The following is a 12,001-nucleotide window of genomic DNA, read 5'->3' on the forward strand; positions in this document are numbered from 1 at the left end:
GCTTGCCTACCATGTATGAAGCCCTGGGTTTAATTCCTAGTAGCACAAAACAAAAACAAAAATAAAATTGAGATCCCAAGAACATTCTCCCTTTCACATTACTGAAAAAAAACTTAGCTCAACCTTAAAATGTTCCTCTAACTACTGATCCCAGTTCCTCCTGGTTATTCTGGAACCTATCTTCATCTACTACCAGACTCTTAGCAATCTATCTTCCTCCTCCATTAGCCTTTTCTTTCTCTTTCCCCTAACTATGAATTACCATGTTCTCCCTGCCACCACCCCCGCCCAAGTACAGGGGATTGACTCAGCATCCCTCTGCCTCTAAGCCATATCCCCAGCCCTCCTTTTAAAAAATTTTAATTTGGAGACAGAGTCTGAATTATCAATGCTGGCCTCAAACTTGGCAATCCTCCTGCCTAAGCCTCCTGAGTAGTTGGGATTACAGGTGTACATCACTCCACCTGGATGGAATGACCATATTCTTTACCTCCAACTGTACTTGCCTCACCCAAATGAAAATGCTCTTTCCAAGCTTAATGATTTCACCAAACTTACTACACTTCTTAGGTCATATTTCTCTTGAAATATGACCCACAACATTTACACCAATCCTCTTTTGAACTTCTTCCTTTAAGTAATAGTAACTTTATACAAAAGTCATTCTCCAGATAGTGTGAGGAGGGGCCTATAACAAAAAATATCTCTGGAGGTTTCACAAAAATTATATTCACCACTCCACCAATTTCCTTAAATTCTGATATTTCTCCCCAGAACATAGGCAAGTTAGTTGAGAACCAATGCCACACTGAACCATTATTACAGCCTTCAATGTTTTGTATGCTACAGGTGTGTTTAGGTGAAATGACTATGATCAGTACCTTAAATTATCTTGGTTTATTCTAGTCACTTTTCTCTGCTGAATGCCATATTTGAGCTAAGTGCAATTCAAAGGAAACAAATACATATAAGAAAAGTCCTCTGCCTTCCCTGTATTTTCCTGAAAGCAAGACATAAATTTACGAAAGTGTCATCTCTCCCCTTTCTACCAGGGACAGAAGTTAAGCACAAATACCAGGTTAGACACATCCTGAAAATGTTCAAACCAGAGAAATCTACATAACAAACTCTACTTTTTGTTTGGTTTGTTGTTGGTTGGTGGTTGGTTGTTTTGAGGGTGTTTTTGGTGCCAAGGATTGAACCCAGGGTGCTTACCACTAAGTTAACATCCCTAGCCTGTTTGTTTTTGAAACTAGGTCTTGCTAAGTTGCTTAGGGCCTCACTAAATTGCTGAGGCTGCCTTAAACTTTTGATCTTCCTACCTCAGTCTTCAGAGTCACTCAAGATTATAGGCACTAGTTTTTCTCTATCTCTGGTTTTTCATATACTTACTCCCACAATTTGGTTCTTCCCTAGACTCAGGTCCTTTGTTTGGTCACTTCTCTAAATCCATCATTCCTTTGGCTAAATACTATACAAACTCATTTTTAACCCAAACTTTTGAGTTATTCTCTCTGGATACTCTTTAGGTGTTACTTGTTTAATACACCTGAAAAGAAACTGTTTTCTCTTGTCAATCATCTTTGTCATAGTTGCCCAAATGAAAATTATTTTCCTCCCCTATGTATACATAATACCAACATTTATTCATTTATTTAAGTTGATTCCGATTTTTTTTCCATTACAAGCAGGACAGCATGAGCATCTTGTAGGCTCTTGATTCATGGTGACAAGTTCAGAATAAAAACTTGTGGGTCATTTAATATCACATTTCAATTTTCCTAGATAACATCAAACTATCTTCTAAAATAATTTACTACTTTATGTTCTCACCAACAACATTTATTTTTTCCGATTTTCCAACAAATATTGCCTGAAATACTTCTTACCTGAATTCTTTACTTACCCCCCCACACCCCAGTACTGGAATTAAATCCAGTGTGTTTTACTACTGAGCTACATTCTCAGATCTTTTTTTGTTTAAGATAGGATCTAATGAACTGCTGGCCTGGCCTCAAATTTGCCATCTTCCTGCCTCAGTCTCCCAAGTCACTGGTATAGGCAGAATTCCTTACTTTCGTGATAGCTCATGAATACCTTAAAAAGGATTTTTAAAAATATTATCTAGTTTATTTAGTTTTCTATACCAGAAATTCAGTTAAGGTACATAGTAACCCAGATTGACCTAGTCTTTCTCCACTGGCTTCACATCATCTTCCTATTCCCTAAATGATGGGAAAGTGCCAAGGATTACTCTTTAGTCTACAATTTATGTTCCTTTATTACTCCTCCTTTGATGATCTCAGCACTCTCAATACAGTCATCAATCAGCATTGATTATTGTGACAATTACAACAGAAGCTCTCAACAAGTATTTGTATGTATAACTCTAGATGGTGGTGGGGGAAGACCAGAGTGCTCTGGAAAAGGCTCTAAAAATCTTTTGATTTACACCATCTCAACAGAGACTCATTATTTTAATGACTCCCATTACTTATGGGCAAAAGGAAGGTACCTCTAAGACTGACATTTTTTGCTGAGATTCAGCTCTACAACTTCAATTGCTATCTCAACACTTCTCCCTGAATCCCTACCATCAATGCCCATATCAAACGTCATCATCTCATAAAATGTGCCCTAACAATTCTAAACTTCTATAAAAATATGAATTGAGGAATCCAGACAACTATGATTCCTTTATACCAAGACCCTTTTCTTTCCTCACATCATCACAGAAGACCTTTCTGTTATCACTTTGAATTTATTTCACTCCCCTTTTTGCTCCATTTTAGGTCTTTGTCAGAATTTTTATAGTCCATAACTAACATATCTTGCTTTTACTTCCTCTTGATATCAATTCCTCCTATACACCACCATAAAGTGAATTATCCTAAAAGCAGAGCTTTGCATATTACCCACCTATTCAAATATATTTAATGGTTTATCATGCCTATACAGAGTCTTCAACTGGTCCACAGTATATTTCAATAGTTGGTCAGAAATACAGTGAAGAACAGAATGCAGATAAGCTACAGCCCTTAGACAAGCAAATCCCATGATAATCTTTTCTGGATGTTTTAAACATTAGTAAGTTAGTGTGAAACAAGATAACATTAGAAGCAAAAAGCATGTCTCCTCAGTTGATGATGGACTTCTGAAATGCTGTACTATTTTTAATCAGCCTCAGTATACCCACAAGAAATTAAAGATTGAAGAAAGAGAAGGTAGAGCTCTATTCTCTGACTTCATAATAGGACCCTTTAGCATGAGTCCTTACATCTCCCTGCAGGTTCTACCACATAATTAATTACATAAACCTTCCTCTCCAACCTAACTAGATCATTTAGCATTCCTTTAAAGGTCTTGCTATTCCTAACCCCACTATGATAATGTTTATGTTCTTTCTACTTAACACTGTCCTTGCTTGCTAACCTAGAGGTTTCTTTCATGTAACCATACTCAATTGCCTCAGTTATGGTAACTAATCCTTTCTCCAAAAACTAGTTTATATTCTGTATTACTCATTAGGCAACCAGCACATGCCACTTACTACTGTAATTCATATTGTCACAGACAACTCTTTTCTCCTTACTTTGAGCACAACGAGGACAGATTATCTGACACCTCACATACCCGATATTTAGAACAATACTATACATATAGTTTTCAACAAAGGCTTAATGATGTGATCTATTCATGTATCACTTAATATCCATACTTACTTTCTACACGATTTATACACACACACACACACACACACACACACAAGTAAGTGTACATATGTGTGTGTGTGTGTGTGTGTGTGTATATATACACACATATACATAAATAAAATATATATATCACCCCCCACCAGAGCCCCTAGAAGTCCAGGAAAAACAATGACAAAAATCTTTGTTTAAAAGTCATACCCCTGGCCTTTTAAAATGCTGAAAATGATATATCTTATCAATATCTTAACCTGAGACTAAATCTGACTTTCTTGATTCAGATGTGGAAAAAAAAAAAAAAGCTACTGTGAGGTATATAATATATATCAGGTTTTTGGTTTTTTTTCCTTCTTTTGGTGGTATTGAGGATTGAAATCCTGGGGCACTCTACCACTGAGTTTCATACCAGCCCTTTTTTAAAATTTTGAGACAGGGTCTTGCTAAGTTGCCACAGCTGGCTTCAACCTTGCAATCCTCCTACCTCAGCCTCCCCAAGTTGCTGGGATTATAGGTGTGCAGCAGAGTACCTGTTCATGATCATTTTTTGTTTTTCAGCCTACACTACTCAGACTTTCCCAGAGTGTTATGAGTAGGCTAAATATATAAGATAGACCTTGAGCCAATTGTTTTATAATCATATTTAGGAAATAAGCTCAGGGCTGGGGATATAGCTCAGTTGGTAAAGTGCTTGCCTAGCATGCACAAGGCCCTGGGTCAATTCACAGCACCACAAACAAAAAAAAAAAAAAAAGAATAAGAAATAAATAAATTCATAAATGTCCAAACTATTTTTCATATATATATTACTAATGGTGTTTATGAAACTATGGTTTTCACTTTTTACCGATTTAAGAGCTATGCCTGTAACGTAGCCCTTTTCTCAACTTGTCTATAGTATTTTGAAAGAACAAGAGTTATTCATCTTTTTTCCTTAACAGCAAGAATGGATACTTATTGAATGAATCGAGAGTCACAACTCAATTCGGCACAGAGGCACATGCCTGTAATCCCAGTGACTCAAGAGGCTGAGGCAGGAGGATTGCAAGTTTGAGGCCAGCCTCAGCAACTTAGCGAGGTCCTATGCAACTTAGTGAGACCACTGTCTCAAAATAAAAAATAAAAAGGACTGAGGATGCAACTCAGTGGCAAAGGAATTTCTTATATTTAGTAGTCTGTTAAGTCTAACACTGACAATTTGTTGGCCTTATCCAAATTTCAAACGTCATACAAAGCAAAATATATACCATTACTGAAGCTGTAAATTTTGTTTAATCTATTGAAAATTTTTACTTAGATTCCTTCATTTATAAGCTGAGAAGAATATACTAGAGGATGTTCACAACAAAATACTGTATTTTTTTCATCATTTTTCTTGTTCTGATAAATTGCTCATATAGTTTATCAATAAATTTACTAACAGCTTTTAGGAATAATGATACTAAATAAGTGTATCATTGCATTTCTTATGAGTTTATAGGACTCATTAATTTAAATATCTGCTCTATTTTTAGTTTTGAAGGAGAATGTTAGTCATAAGAAAAATTATCTTCAAACATTTCAATCATACCTGTTTCTGAGCTTCTACTTCTGCTTTCTAGTTGGATCAATTGCATCTACCATCCATTTGATAGTAAAGTATGTCACTGCACCGAATATCGTCAAACGGAAAATTAAACCAACAACTTCATTTCGACTCAAGGGACGAGAAAAAGGCTTCAGCATGTACATCTTGATTGTTAACCTTAAAAAACAAAGAGAAATATCACTAGGTAATATTATATTCATTAACACTGACAGCCTGTTAAAATAGTTTGAACTAAGCAAGAAGCTAACTTCTAATCAAATTCAAACATTACCTACCTTTAAAAGTGTTTCATTTTTAAGGAGAAATGGATTTTCAAACATTAAGTAAACACATTTAAAGCTTTTCTTGCAAATGTAGATTAAAAACAAGTTTATTTAGTAGTAAAATAATTTTACTTGAAAAACACAGTCTTAAGTTACTTTCAGTTTTTAAATAAATATCTCCAGAGAATCTGGAAAAATGATGACTTTGGCACTAATTCACTGAACGAAGGCTGCCTGACAATGAAATTTTTACAAATATGATGCTGACAATTTCTTCAATTAAGTATCATATATACCAGATAATTTTTGAAAGTGAAATTCAAACTATGAACCAACTTATTTTTTCTCATGCTTTTTCAAGTTTTCAAAGTCTGATTAATTTTAAATGCCATTTTCATAATTAATAAGTGACATTAAATTTTTTGAGCCAATCTATTGCTCCCAATGACCCAGCTAACTGTAAAACAATAGAACTTTCAAAAAATCTGAAACAAGAAAACCACCACAAGAATAAAGTACTAACCCAAAGAGAGGGAAAAAGAAGATGATATGCTCCCTTTTACATACAGTATATCCCTTAACAGCTACAACTGCAGCTGGGTTTACAGTGGGCATGCACTACAGTATCAAAGGCAATAACTATATAAAACAAAAAACTTATTAGGGATGATGGGACTATTGCATTTTGAGAAACAGGATCATATTTTCAAACAATGCCACTCAACTCTGCATAAAGTTGTACTGAATGCTATGGGATTCTCTCTCTCTCTATCACACACACACACACACACACACACACACACACACACGGGAATATATATTTTGCACTGATGTGAAAAGGAGCAAATCAGAATTTGTACAAACAGCTTAGTTAACACCTAAAAATTAGGTACCATATAGATTAAGATCCATGGTGCCCCCAGCTGTAAAATTATTGTTTATTTTCTAAGTTAAAGATCCTTTTCATCTCCTTCCTCTAGAACAGCTCCAACAATACTTTTATATTTTTAAACTTCTACTATATGCCTCCTTATCCATTCAAGAATATATACTCTATTTCTTTTTTATCAAGACCTCAAAGTTTTCCCTTCGCAGGATTACCAAGCATTCAAAACTATACTCATCTAGCTCCAGAGTCACTTTAAAGCCTTTTACCTCTCATCCTTTCTCAAATTTCTCTATGGGAACTCTCAACAGATAAGAGTCACTGGCATATGAAAATGCCAAATTTTCCCTTTAGCCTTGTATTTGCCTGCACCCTGGAGGGGCCATTTTCCCTCATTCATCTAAGATGACTCAAATGCTACCCACTTCAAACGCTAACCTTATCTGTTCCATGAAGCCTTTCATATCACATTAATCCTCTATATTATTCATTTAGCTCTACTATACCATTTTAAGAAATCTTGTTTTTAATCATTATTGAATTTATATCTATTCTCAATTAGGAGTTTAAATCCTTATAAACAGTATTAACATTTTATTCATCTTCACAACTGTCACACAAAGACTATTCAAAAATTTTTTGTTCTACTGAAGAAAAATCTTCCAATCAACAAAGTCAAACTGGGGCTGGGGAGATAGCTCAGTCGGCAGAGTGCTTGCCTTGTAAGCACAAGGCCCTGGGTTCGATCCCCAGCACCAGAAAACAAAACAAAAAAACAAAAAAAAAAAAGTCAAACTTCCGAAGGATTTCCAAAAGTCAAGGTTTCACGTTATTAGTAAGAGCTATTCACTTCGCAATAATTCTTTAATTTAAACATATCTGAAGGGCACAGGAGGCTGAAGCAGGAGGACTCCAAGTTCAAAGTCAGCCTCAGCAACTTAGCAAGGCACTAAGCAACTCAGGAACCCTGTCTCTAAATAAAATACGGAAAAAAAAAAAAAAAAAGGCTGGGTATCGGCTCAGTGCTTAAGTGCACCTGAGTTCAATCCCCAGTATCAAAATAAAGTAATAATAATAATAATTTAAACATAACAACTAAGTAAGTGAAGTCCTTCATTTCGGATGAAGAAATTTTGGCCCACAGATATAAAACAATTTAATTCATTCAATAAGCATTTATTAAACATCTATACACAAAGTCTACTATATAGTGGATACACAATAATGCCTAATATGTAATTACTTAAGGAACTAATTATATTAATTACAATGAATTATTTTTTAAAATGGAGCTGGAAGAAACCATCTAACTGAAATTTTTCCTCAGGTAACAAATCAAAGTATGCTTTTTTCCATCAGGATGGATTTTTAAAAATTGGGTTACACAATACCTCATAGATTCGAAAAACTGGGTTACACAACACTTCTCACAGGAAGTGAAAATTTGACTTCTTCAGGCTTACTTCCATCAGAATAAAATTGAAAATGCAGTAGGAATGTGTGGTATCACCATGTGAGGTGCAATTCATGCATGAAAATAACCCAGCAGGCAAGGTAAGGGCTTTATTAACTTAATCTGTGAAAAGTAGTAACATTCCACCAAAACATTTTCATTTTTCTATAAAGTTTGAGTTGGTAGTGATAAACCGCCATCTACTGGATGTTCACTGAACTACATGAACAAATTAGGATTGTTCCCAAAGTACATTCCAAAGTCATTAAGATATTAACAATTTTTAATTCTATTTTAAAATGCCAAGGCACAAAAAACCCGTTTTCATAGTTTCCTATTCTAAAATTATTAACGTAATAAAATAGATTCAGGATTACTAAGGGCACTTCTAAAACAGTACACTACCTTTTTAAATGACTTCAAAATCCTGAAATGAAACTGAAAGAAACCTCTTGCTTTGTAGATTGTAACTGTAAATACTTTTCATTTTATCTATAGATGGGATGTACACTTTTCTGTCATTCTTAGAACACTGATATACCTCCGATGTAAGGCTATTACAGTAACAATACCGTTCCAGAAGAATAAAAGTTGCCAAACTACACAACAGGAGAGAATGTATTTCTATTTTGCACAAAGATTAGGTTGAACAAAACGAATACACAAATATATACATATACACAGTGCTATGTATCGCAAAACTCTGAATATTCAGTTACCTGTTAGGCAAACATGAATACCAGTTGGTTTAGTCTGATTTCTCGATTTCAGGGTGGAAAACTACCTCACCTATGAACAATTTACTGACAGAGTAAGAGACCAGAGTAAAGCATTCATGCCATATTATTTCTCTAGGTCACTGCAGCGTTTTACAAAGGGTTTCTCAAACTCAGAAAGTCCCACTTTCACAGACGTCGAGGCCCTGTAGACAGAGCCTATGTGTGAGACCTGCCAGCCTTCACACAGAGAACAGGTTATTATTAACAACATCATTCTCTGTGAAAGCCTGCCTAGTCCTTAAAAATCACCTCTGCTTTCGCACAAAGTGATAGCAGCACCAGTGCAACAACCAGACCTGCTCATTCCGGCCACCTTCGCCTAGGAACCTATTTCTGAGGTCGCCTGGGACGACCCTAAGCCTCCACAGTAATCAGGCTGCCTATAGAGATTCCCTTGGAAATGGACATAAGTCTGGCAGGCAGCGCCCACGAAGACCCAGGGCCCAAGCCGGGCCGGAAGCCAAGGCAAGGCCCGGGACGCCCTTGGAGGTTAATCCGCTCGATAGTAAGGGCTACGGAGCGCTGGGGGGCGGCAATGAGGTGGGACGTGGAGAAGGGCTAGGTGACCTTTCCGGTGGGGTTTCCCATATTGGAGCCTCTCCCTAGGGGAGCTCGAAGAGATCCTGTATGCGTCTCACCAGGCCCCGAGGGAATCCGCTACTCACCCGGAGGAAGAAACAGCAGCAGCAGGAACCTTCAGCCGGTCTTGCACAGGAAGGAAATGCCGCCTGAGAGAGAGCGCTTCCGGCGGCGCCGCGGCCCGCCCCCTACACTGAGCATGCGCGAGCCGAGGTGCCCGGAGCCGGCGCGTTCCTGGTCCTATGGTTTAGGGCTTCTCGCGAGTGGGTTCACGTATCTGATGCTGTCTCTGCTGCTCGCTGGGCTTAGTCTTTCCGTGAAGCCGATGTGTCTGCAGGCAGCATTTGCCAGAGCTGAGTTTAGCTGGTGTGTCTCAGATTGAATTCGAGAAGGCGCTTATCACATAACGTCCCTGCCCTGTTGACCAACTGGGAGCATCCCCAACAAATAAGGGAGACTTCTTGAGCGCGCAAGAAAGTTTTTTTTCTGACGCCAGCTGATTTTGACTCTTTCCCATCACCCCTTGCAAGCTCTTATGCTGCTGCTCTGTCTAGCCCAAAGCGCAACGCGCATGGCCACCTCCCATCTGTCTTTCAGTTTTTAGAGTGAGCTCACATTCCTCTCCCATTTTTCTACTGACAGACACCTGGGGGTGGCGCCTGAAATTCCTCTGACGAAACGGCTTAGCAGCCCACGCAGGCATGCCTAGCAGTTGGGCCAGAATAGGGCAATTTGGTAGTATGTTCTATATTTTGACTTCTCTCTCTTACGTATTTTGATTTACACCCCCTCGGTAACCCCCCCCCCCCCAATTCCTCTCCCCTGTCCAAAATGTGCGGCATCACACACGAGGTCCTAAGGGAGCAAACAGAAAGCCATCGCCTTCTGAATACACAGACTGACACTATCCCCATAAAAGAGGCATCACTTCCTTCAGATAGAGGCGGTGAGACTATAAAGTAATGAGACGGTTCCCTTCCATATTTTCCTCAGGAAGGCAGTTTGTGTCTGTCTGCTGTAGGGATCGTCTTTGATGGCTAAAAATTCTGCAGACTGATTGTTGAATTAGCAAATTACTGTTACAATCTTGTAATATTGTAGTGTGGGTAATATTTACAATAGTATATTGGGGTCAGGCAATATACAGCTATGTGATTCACATTCATCAAAAAAAATTTAATCCTCTAAAATAGACATTACTTTTATGTTTTTGTAAATAAGCAAGTTCAAGTTTAAAATTTAGAGTTCTAAACCTTACTAAGTTCATCCGCCTAATAAGTGGCAAAATTTCGTTAGAACCTAGCTCTAATTCAAACCCTGCACTTAACATGTTCTCTTTGACATTGTAGTTTAGTATCAGTTAAATTTTAAAATCTAGTTCAAAGATGTAGTAATGACAAATGACAAAATCACAAGACTTTGAAAGATAAGGATGAGATGAAAAATGTGAATGTTCAAAAATTATGATTAGGTTCATTGACAAGAATAGAATGGAATTTAATACTGTAAGTGGGTAATATTTTACATCCATTCCTTTTTTGTCTTTAAGCCTTCCTATATGTGTGTCTATATTCTTAATTTTAAAAAAAAATTAATGTGAAACTAGGTTTGAGAATACTAGATGAATTATTTAGAGAATAAGATAGGTCTTTAAGAACAGGAAATTATGAAGCCAGAAAAATGTTCACAAAAAAAAAAGAGGACATCAGTGTTTAGCAGTCTTGGAAGAGACTTTTTACTGGTTCTCTGGGATGATCCCAAACTTAAGTCATTGCTTGGGAGGTTCATACGGATATAATTTGGCAGAGCCCAAAAGCAGAAAAGAACTTTATGTTTTGTGGCCTGCTACTGTAATCATAGCCCCAGTAAGGAAAATGAACTAAGAAATTCAAAAAGGCAAAGGATCCCCATTTGTGTACAATGAATCAAAATGCAGTCTGTAAAAATAAAAAATAATTTAATAAAAAAAAAAAGGCAAAGGACTACCATGATTTACTATGAAACTTCTTCTACTAAGTACCTCACCTGCCCTACCCTAAGGACCAGGATGGCCAAACTTATCCAATTTGCTTGAGAGTAAAGGAGTTTTGGGAACGGGGGTTTTCTTCAATTTTTTTTTATCTTTTGGAGGAGCACCCATGAACTGCACCCCCTCTTCCTTCACCTTCCACCCCAACTGTTGCCTGGGTGAGCAGCAGCTCCCCAACTCCTGCTGTCTGAAGTGTGTGACCTTGTCTGCCATGTGTGCGTGCCCAGCTTGGGGGTTTTCAATGCTCAGACACAGAAAGGTGCACCCTATTAAGGACATACTAAACAAGTCCTACAATGAGGTGGAGCTCCCGATATATTTAATCTACGCTTAGTTCATCTACTTAATATCTAAGGAAAGTTTTCATAGGAGAGGAAATAGTTGGGTTAAAAAAAAATCAAGGCTGACAAGAATAATTTAATTCAAAATAAATGCTGCTGCTCATTTCTACTTAGTGCTCTGCCTTTACCTTTTGGACTTAATGTTTTCTTGTAGCAAATCCTTAGGAAACTTCTTATATGTCTGGGCCCTAAGGCAGCACATTAGTGCCTTTCTACATGCACATTCATTTCCAGCAATCACTAAATAACTATGTTCTTCCAAAATAGAGAGGATGAACATATGCTTTTCATCCCAGGATAGCTTTATATAATCCCTGACAACACGGAATATCACATTTGGCCCACAGTAGGGGCTCAATAAATAATTCATTATGTG

The 12,001-nt window shown here is 37.4% G+C and overlaps 1 protein-coding gene across 2 annotated transcripts in view; it reads right to left on the bottom strand.

The window, feature by feature from the left end:
- Positions 1-9,460, bottom strand: part of ATAD1 (ATPase family AAA domain containing 1) — a 75,003-nt gene extending 65,543 nt beyond the window's left edge. Inside the window, exon 1 of one of the 2 annotated variants that reach the window (XM_079138343.1) lies at positions 9,342-9,460. The gene's annotated coding sequence lies outside the window, so the exon portion shown is untranslated. The other variant, XM_079138344.1, reaches the window with a different exon arrangement.
- Between the last annotated feature and the right edge of the window lie 2,541 nt (positions 9,461-12,001).

The sequence above is a fragment of the Sciurus vulgaris genome, assembly GCF_902686455.1.
Source record: "Sciurus vulgaris genome assembly, chromosome: 4".
In the NCBI taxonomy this organism is placed as follows: Eukaryota; Metazoa; Chordata; class Mammalia; order Rodentia; family Sciuridae; genus Sciurus; species Sciurus vulgaris.